General features: G+C 42.2%; 1 pseudogene; it reads left to right on the forward strand.

The window, feature by feature from the left end:
* Positions 1–564: 564 nt before the first annotated feature.
* Positions 565–4,033, forward strand: LOC120540277 (annotated as a pseudogene).
* Positions 4,034–9,704: the final 5,671 nt, after the last annotated feature.

Genomic DNA, 9,704 nt, shown 5'->3' on the forward strand with positions numbered 1-9,704 from the left:
AAGATAATGAAATCCTTGATGACAGCAACACTCCTAACAGTCACAAAACAATTACATTGACAATCAGGTTATATTATTTTTAAAATGTTTCCTTTTCTTTTTCATAACTTCTTTAACATAGTACTTCTCCGCTGCAAACCGCAGGTATTTTGCTATATATATGTATGTATTTGTGTGTGTGTGTTTGTGTGTATGTATATATATATATATATATATATATATATATATATATATATATATATATATATATATATATGACAGCAACACTTGTTATGTATTGAAATAAATGTAACAATGATTGGTAGTATTCCCAGGCAGAAGGGGGCGCCAGAGTGGGGTTAAGAGATCTTGGACAAGCAGTTTCAGAGAACGTTCTTAGTAAAGCCTACGGTGCAGTTAACTTCTGGCCTCAGTGTTTGTCATTGAATATCAGCCTCAATTGACCTAACATAGCAAACTGGCGACGAGGATAAAGTTGATTCCCAGTGCGTAAGTTCGTCTGTTTATGACTGCAGCGGGAGTTTTTATTCAGTATATTTATATAAAGAAAACCATTGTGGCAACATGGCTGCGACGCTGGGGCACATGGACGATTTTGATGAAAATGTGGAGCAGTGGACCACTTATATTGAGCGTTTCGAAACCTTTGCATTAGCTAATGATATTGGAGAGGACAAACTGGTGCCAGTGCTATTAACTGTAATTGGACGTACAACGTATGGCTTGCTGCGTAGTCTTTTAGCACCGGAGAAACCAAAGGACAAAACGTTTGACCAGATTAAAGCAGTGCTACAGCAGCATTTTTCTCCAAAGCCTTTGGTAATAACAGAAAGGTTTCGCTTTCACAAAAGGAACCAAGCGGAGGGGGAGTCGGTTTCACAATATGTTGCTGTCTTAAAGAAACTGTCTGAGCACTGTGAATTTGGCGCTTACTTAGAGGAAGCATTGCGTGATCGATTTGTTTGTGGACTAAATAATGAAGCGATACAGAAACGACTGTTAACTGAAGTAGCGTTGACCTATAAAAAAGCAGTCGAAATCGCAATTTCCATGGAGATGGTGGCACGCGAATCGCAGCAGCTTTGTGGATCTTTAAAAGTGAATGAGCTATCGGTTTCAGATAAGATAAGGAAATGCAAACGATGCGGAAGAGTTAATCACAGTGACAGTGATTGTTGGTACAAAGATCAGGATTGCCATAACTGTGGTAAGAAGGGCCACGCAGCGCGAGTATGTAAACAGAAGGAATCTATAAGGAGAGAGGAGGGAGCGCAGTATAAAGGGAAGTCACAACGGCGATCGGATTATCCTAAAAAGAGACCTGTAAATCGCATTATATTGCAGGAGGTGTCCAGTGAAGCGTCAGGTAACGAAACTGACACAGAATTAGCCTTACATAAGCTGATCCAAGAAGGGGAGAAGTCACACATTAGTGTGAAACCTAAAATAGAAGGCACAGAAGTAGAGATGGAGTTGGACACAGGGGCAGCAGTGTCATTAATTTCAATAAAACTATACAAGAAATTACTGAGCCACGTGCCTCTTGAGACAACTGATGTAGTTTTGAAGACTTACACTGGGGAACCAATATCCCTGAAGGAGTTATTAATGTGAAAGTCACTTTGAACAAACAGTTAGCTGTCCTTCCATTATATGTTATCAGAGGAAATTATACACCCTGTTTGGTAGAGAGTGGCTCAGAAGAATTAAATTGAATTGGCAAGAGATTAAGTCAGTACAGCAAGTTACTTTGAAGAGCATAATACAAAAACATGCTGCAGTTTTCAGTAAAGATTTGGGGACAATGAAGGGCATTGAAGCAGTCATTTCTTTGAAACCGCGACATAAGCCAAAGTTCTGTCGTGCTCGGGTTGTACCCTATGCGCTAAGAGGCTGAGCTGTCCCGCCTGCTAGAATTAGGTGTGCTGTCACCTATGCAGTATAGTGAGTGGGCCACTCCTGTGGTGCCAGTTGTAAAGAGAGATGGTTCTGTGAGGCTTTGTGGTGATTTTAAAGTGACCTTAAACCCAGCCATTTGTGTGGAACACTATCCAATTCCACACATTGAAGACTTGTTCGCCTCATTAGCTGGGGGACAGCGTTTCAGCAAATTGGACTTGGCACAGGCGTACCTACAGATAAAGGTTGAGGAACAATCACGTAAACTGCTCACCATCAATACCCAAAAGGGGTTGTTCTGCTATAATCGTCTACCATTTGGGATTGCTTCAGCACCTTCCATATTCCAACGGGCGATGGATCAGGTGTTACAAGGCCTTTCCAATGTGCATTGTTACTTGGACGATATATTGGTTACAGGCTGTAATGATGCAGAGCACCTGCAGAATTTGGATAGAGTATTGGGCGATTGAAAGAATTTGGCTTATGTGTCCAAAAAGAAAAATGTGAATTTTTCAAGGAGACCTTGGAGTACCTGGGTCATAAAATTGATGCAGCAGGACTGCACAAGTCACCTGAAAAGGTTAGGGCTATTTTAGAGGCTCCAGCCCCCGATAATGTAACTAAACTGAGATCTTTCCTTGGTCTCATCAATTACTATGGGCGATTCATACCCAATCTTGCAACCATTTTGACCCCATTAAATGAGCTGCTTTGCAAAGACAAACGCTGGCATTGGTCATCCGCATGTAAATCTGCATTCCAGAAAGCTAAGGAGCAGTTGGTGTCTCAAAATGTCCTAACGCACTACGATCCACAACTAAGCATCCGCCTGGCTTGTGATGCTTCTCCATATGGTGGTGGAGCTGGCATTTCCCATGTCTTTCCCAATGGTGAAGAGAAACCAATCGCTTTTGCATCCAGAACACTGAGTAAGGCTGAACAGAACTATGCACAAATTGAGCGAGAAGCCCTTGGGATTGTGTTTGGGGTCAGGAAGTTTCATCAATACCTATATGGACGGAAGTTTACTCTCTTCACAGACCATCGGCCACTGACAAGAATCTTTAGCCCAGAGAAAGGGGTACCGTCTATGGCAGCTGCCAGAATGCAGAGGTGGGCATTAATATTAGCAGCCCACAGTTACACCATAGAATATAAGAAGGCTGCTCTCAATGCCAATGCTGATGGGCTTTCTCGTTTGCCCTTACTAATTAAACATAAGGAGAGCCAGAACACAGTTGACATTTTTTACATAAAACAAATGGAATTACTACCAGTGAGTAGTGCAGAAATTCGTAGAGAGACCATGTTGGACCCTACATTGTCTAAACTAATGGATATGGTGTTGCTGGGACATTTTCCTAAACAATTGGTGGATAATGATGAGTTACAGCCTTTCATCAACAGACAAACGGAGCTTACCGTACAACAAGGATGCCTGATGTGGGGGAGCAGAGTAATTGTGCCCCCTAAATTACGCCCTCGTGTTTTGTCAGAACTACATGTCAGCCACCCGGTTATAGTGAGGATGAAGTCCTTGGCACGCAGTTATGTTTGGTGGCCAGGTATCGACAGCCAGATTGAGCAACAAGTACACAACTGCCAGTCATGTCAGCGTGTTCAAAATCTTCCAAGCCCTGTGCCCCTCCACCCATGGATATGGCCAAGTGGGCCATGGCAGAGAATTCATGTTGATTTTGCTGGGCCTTATGAAGGCCATATGTACTTAGTAGTAGTCGATGCCCACTCAAAGTGGCCTGAGGTTCAACTAATGGATAGTGTCACAACTAGTAAGACTGTTCATGTCATGAGGACCCTTTTTAGTCGTTATGGGATACCTGAAGTCCTTGTTAGTGACAATGGCCCACAGTTCATTTCTGATGAATTTGCATATTTTATGAAAACCAACCATATTAAACATATACGATCTGCTCCCTATCATCCAGCTACCAATGGGCTTGCAGAACGCTTTGTGCAAACTTTCAAACAAGCTTTGAAGGCATCAAAAGGATCTGCTTTAGTACAGCAAAGACTAGACACGTTTTTACTCTCATATCGCAATACTCCACATGCTACAACACAGGAATCTCCAGCTATGCTTTTATGGGTCGCAAATTACGTTCACGGCTAGATGTGCTTAAACCAAATGTGGCTTCTACAGTGAGTCAGTCTCAAGATGTTCAGCTGTTGCACAGTAACGGAAATCAGACAATTTAATGTGGGTGACCCAGTGCTGGTCGGGATTACGAAGGGAGAAAAGTGGACACCTGGAGTGGTAACCTCCCAGTTGGGACCAGTTTCCTACAGTGTAAAAGTTGGGAATGCTGAAGATTGGAAACGGCATGCAGACCAGTTACTACTCAACCGAGCAAATGAAAGTGTTCCACAGGCCACACAGCCAGAAGAGACACCTTCTTCCAACTTGGTAACAATGTCACCAGTAACATTAGAGAATAATACAGTCGATGCAGGGCATAACCCTACGGGAGTAGGCTCAGTCATTCCAGACATGGTTCCTCAAACTAGTGAACCTCAGACATATGCACCTCCAACTTCACCTACAGAGAGCAGTGGCAGACGCTATCCTTTGCGAGTATCTAAGCCTCCAGATCGTTTAAATCTTTAAATGTTATAAAGTAGTTGAAACAGTACAATGTATTTATGTAAATAGTTACCTTCAAGCAGAACTGCTCCATTCTGGATATGTGGCAGTGAACTACAGCTTTGTTATAGTAGTTTTGCTCATTTTGACTGTTTAGTCTTTGTGGTTTTATAAATAGGTGGGAGGGAAATGTTATGTATTGAAATAAATGTAACAATGATTGGTAGTATTCCCAGGCAGAAGGGGGCGCCAGAGTGGGGTTAAGAGAGATCTTGGACAAGCAGTTTCAGAGAACGTTCTTAGTAAAAGCCTACGGTGCAGTTAACTTCTGGCCTCAGTGTTTGTCATTGAATATCAGCCTCAATTGACCTAACATAGCAACACTCATAACAGTGACAAAACAATAACAATTACATTGTCAATCATGTTACGTTATTTTTTAAATGTTTCCTTTTCTTTTTCATTACTTCTTTAACACACTACTTCTCCGCTGCGAAGCGTGGGTATTTTGCTAGTGAAAATAATAAAAACAAAAACATTATTTTTACAAAGATGAGGATTACTGTATATCTTTTCAAACAAGAGTCCTATGCAGAAGTCATAGAAAATGGCAGAAGTTCCAGTCATATGGACTCCAGGCAGGAAGGTGGGCACAGGAGGGCGGACAATGGAAATGACGTCAGAGGTGGAATGGCTGTCAATGTTATGTTATGCAGAAAAAGTAAGAAATAAGTCATTAGAACAGAGTGCTAAACTCTGGTTCGTAAGGCAACTACCAACACCAGAGCACTTAAACTGCTTCTCCAGCACACAGGCTTTACAATATTTTTATAGATGTGCACATTGGGGACAGCTTAAAAACTGTGATTGTGGTAATTCCTCACCGATCCACAAGGTGACCTTGTATATTAATGCCTCTTCTTGTACTCCCTCTGCAGACTGAATTATTGATAACCCTATCACGTCTGACGTCACTTCCAGTGTCTGTCATTTAACAAGAAGCGTCTCCATCTTGGGCAGTCTATTTTCAGACTCACATATATATATATATATATATATATATATATATATATATATATATATATATATATATATATATATATTATATATATATATATAAATATATATATATATATAAATATATATATATATATATATATATTGTGAGATATGGCCGGCCGTTCATCCCGGCCAATACCCCCATGCTGCTAGATGAAGCCCTTCTGGCAGCATGGAAGTGCCCCGAATTCCAGCAGGGCATCATGGATATTGGAGTTTTCCTTCACAGCCCCACTGGATACCATGGGGACTACAAGGGGACGCTGCAGGGAGGCTCAGAGACTTTTATGTGCCCTATAACCCGGAAGTACATCCTGGTCACAGAAACAGATGAAATTACGTACTTCCGGGATGAAAAAAGAAGAGTTTTGATCTGACCTGGAAGTGCTAAGAAGTCACATGGACTGAGGGTTCAGAAGCACTTCCGGGTCATGGACTATAAAGGACTATGGGAAATCCCAGACAGACGAACTGAGTCAGGAGGAAAGGTGGCAAAGTGTCTGGGAGTAGGAGAATTGTAGTATTGATTATTGATTGTGATTTATATGAGTATTGTGGAGTGGAGGATTTTTTGTGCACTTTAATATTATAATAAATTCAACATTTGGTCTTTTACCTGGTGTCTGATATTTGATCCGAGGGTTCAAGGGGATGATAGCGCCCTCTATCTGTCACAATATATGTATGTATTGTGGTGGATTGCCGGCATTTTACTCCGGCCCTCATCCCCAGGCCGCCAGGAGGAGCTCTCCCGACAGCATGATCATGCCCCGAGTTCCAGCAGGGCATCATGGACTATGTAGTGTTTGTACACAGCCCTGTTGGATACCTTGGGGGCCACCAGGCGTCGCTGTAAGGGGGCTCGTAGGCTCTTATGTGCCCTATGACCCGGGAGTGCATCACGGTCATGTGACAGGAAGAAACGACGTGCTCCCGGGTTAAAGAAAAGGACTATTTACCCTGACTCGGAAGGAATAAGGACTTGTGGACTGTTGGGCAGGAACACCTCCGGGTCAGGAAGTATAAAAGGACTGTGGGAGCTCCCAGACGGGGAGCTGATTTGGGAGGCAGGGTGGCTAAGCGTCTGGAAGTGGAGGATTGTGATTTATTGGTTTATTGTATTGTTTATTGAAGAATAGTGGAGTGGTGGTGCTTTGTGCACAATTATTATTATAATAAATAATTATTGGACTTTTTATCTGGTGTCTGACATGTGGTCTGAGGGTACAATTGTGCGAGGAAATCCCTAATCTGTCACAGTATATATATATATATATATATATATATATATATATATATATAGTAATATGAATGACCTAGACACATTAGGAAGGTTTGGGGCAGCCACCCATATAATATTTCCCAGCTGCAAAATTAGAGAACAGACATGTTCACACGACTGAGTCCAAAACAGAACTGATCATTGTCTTAAGATGGCAGCTTTTAAAGGCTCACAGAGGATGTGATGTCATCAGGGGCAGAACCAGAAGTGACGCAGTTGGTTGCCCCGAAACCAGGTGGGATTTCCTGAGAATGGTCTGCAAGGAATTGAGAGAAATAATTAGTACCCTTCACCACCCCTTGGTACAGTGTGGAATTACATTTATTCAGGCCCTTTTGTTGTCCCCTAAACACATGTGTGTGACAATTGTGATGGACAGACGGCAGCTCATCTCGGCTGACACATCCAGGCCACAAGATGGTGTCTCCCCTGCAGCATAGAAGTGCCCAGGATTCCCGCAGGGCACCATGGGAGATTGAGTTTGGTTTCACAGCCCTGCTGGGGCCACCGTGGGACACTGCAGGAATACAAGGGGATTTTTATTTCCCGTATAGCCCAGAAGTACTCCCAAGTCACGGGGATGGAAGAACAGAAGTACTTCCGGGCTGAAGAAAAATATAAATCTTTATCTGACCCGGAAGTGATGTGGAATCACTTGGACTGAAGTACAGGAGCACTTCTGGGTCAAGAATTATTTAATGGACTCTGGGAAACCCAGCAGGCAGAGCCAGAGTTGGGAGGGATTGTGACAGGGCTGATGTTAGGAGAGGAGGATTTATTGTATTGATTATTGTGTTTTATTGTGTATTGTGGAGGTGGAGGTGCTTTGTGCACATTATTGAAGAAATTAAAATTATTCTGGCACTCTTACCTGGTGTCTGGACATGTTGTCTGTGGGTTTGGAGGAGCAACAGCGCCCTCTAGTGTCACAGTGGCGTGATCGGCAGGATTTTCTGGCCATCAGTTTGGCAGAAAACCTGAAAAGAAAACATTTTCTGTGCACACAACCCAACAGACAGCGTCATGACATGCAGGAATCTGCCGAACCCATTTACCAGTCTGTCATGGGGAAGAAAAAAGGGAAGCAGACTGACAACACAAGGGGAGGTCACGCGCTCAATGTTGCCTGCATCCAAGATGAGACACGGAGTGGCTACGCGTATCGGGAGAAACTTCCAGAAGGATGGCATCCAAGACGAGGTATGTGCCGGGGAAAGTATTGAGAACATTTTTAAAGTAATGCACTTTGTCCCGTGCTCATACCTCATAGAAGATCATCCGGAGGTTCTGCGGGAGGCAGAATATAATCCCGAAGACTTTAGTGCGCTCATACAGGTTCGTATGAGCAATGAGGACTTCCACCTGCAGTTTGCCAACAAGGGACACGTGACCTACCCCAAGGTATTCTGGGAAAGAGAAGGTCCACATTCTGCTGCGTTTTACTTCACCCATGAAATGACGAACTTGGAATTTCTGAAGGGGAATGGGGAGGCGAGCAAGGCATCGCTCACCCCACATAAAGGTAAGTAGGTCCGGGACATGATTGATTGGTCAGCTGATAAATTAATACAGGCGGATTGCAGTCAGCTGACAGCAGCACCGCGGACCTCTATAGTTGAAAGCTACAAATCCCAAAAGCCTGAGCGAAACCCAACAGAGCATGCACCAGAACCAGGCATGCTCATTGGCTCACGGCCTGGAGGTAGGGCTGATAATGGCTCGAGCCTACCTCCAGCTGATCTAAATAATAATATGGACATGATTGAGCTGCAAAAGTTGATCCAGCCCGTATATAGTTTTTTACAGATTATAATATCAATTAAGTAGATCGTGGAGGAGCTGGGAGTAACGGCAGCGGCGATTTGGTCGGGAGCCTTCAGAAATGGTTAATTTGGCAGTACAGGTAAGGGTTACCAGTACTGTAAATGAAAAAGGAATCAGTGGCAAAGTTGTTCGAAAAAGTAGCTGCGAATATGCACCTGACTTTGTACTCGTAAAACAAGGGTCAAATACTCAGTTCAAAATATTAATTGGCACTGCTTTGGGCATTCCATGTCAAAATACCTAAACTAATACAGCCGTTGCAGCTTACCATATATCAAACTGGCTCATTCGCCTTGTGTCTTATATCGTCTTCCCCGATATACCATATAGATTTACAATCTGTCTGTTCTATTGACTCATCTAGAATATCAAAGGATGGAAGTCCAGAGCAGGGAACTGCGTCACCTGAACTGGAGAGTAGTCGAGTCCCTTCCACCTGTACTTCGATAATTTCAAAAATAGTTTCATCTATATCGGAGTCTAAAAGGGCTGCCGACATTGTAATTTCTTCCAATAAATCTTCAATTCTCTCTCTGAAATACGTAATATCTTTAGCAGAATCCATTTTATCGGCAGTAGTAAGCATTTTTCTAATTAATTCTTGTGCTACTGATTCACCAATCAGTAACTAGAGGGTGTGTTGGAGCCCACCCTCTCAGCTTTGAAGAGTGAAAGTGACAGTTTTATTTCAAGCCGTATTTCATGACGGTTTGCAGGAATGTTACGGACAAAATGAAATAAATAAATAAGCAACGAAAAACATATTTCGTGACACATTTGTTTATTTATGCTGTCATTTCATGACAAATGTATTTATTTAGGCTGTCATTTCATGACAAATTTATTTATTTATGCTTACATTTCACAGTACTGTTATTTATTTGTGCATTTATTTATTTATTTTAATTTTGTCCGAAATATTCCTCCATAGTGTTACACTATATATATATATATATATAAATATATATAAATATATATATATAATATATATATATATATATATATATATATATACAGTGAACCGTCGTTTATCAT

The sequence above is a fragment of the Polypterus senegalus genome, chromosome 1, assembly GCF_016835505.1.
Source record: "Polypterus senegalus isolate Bchr_013 chromosome 1, ASM1683550v1, whole genome shotgun sequence".
NCBI lineage: Eukaryota > Metazoa > Chordata > Cladistia > Polypteriformes > Polypteridae > Polypterus > Polypterus senegalus.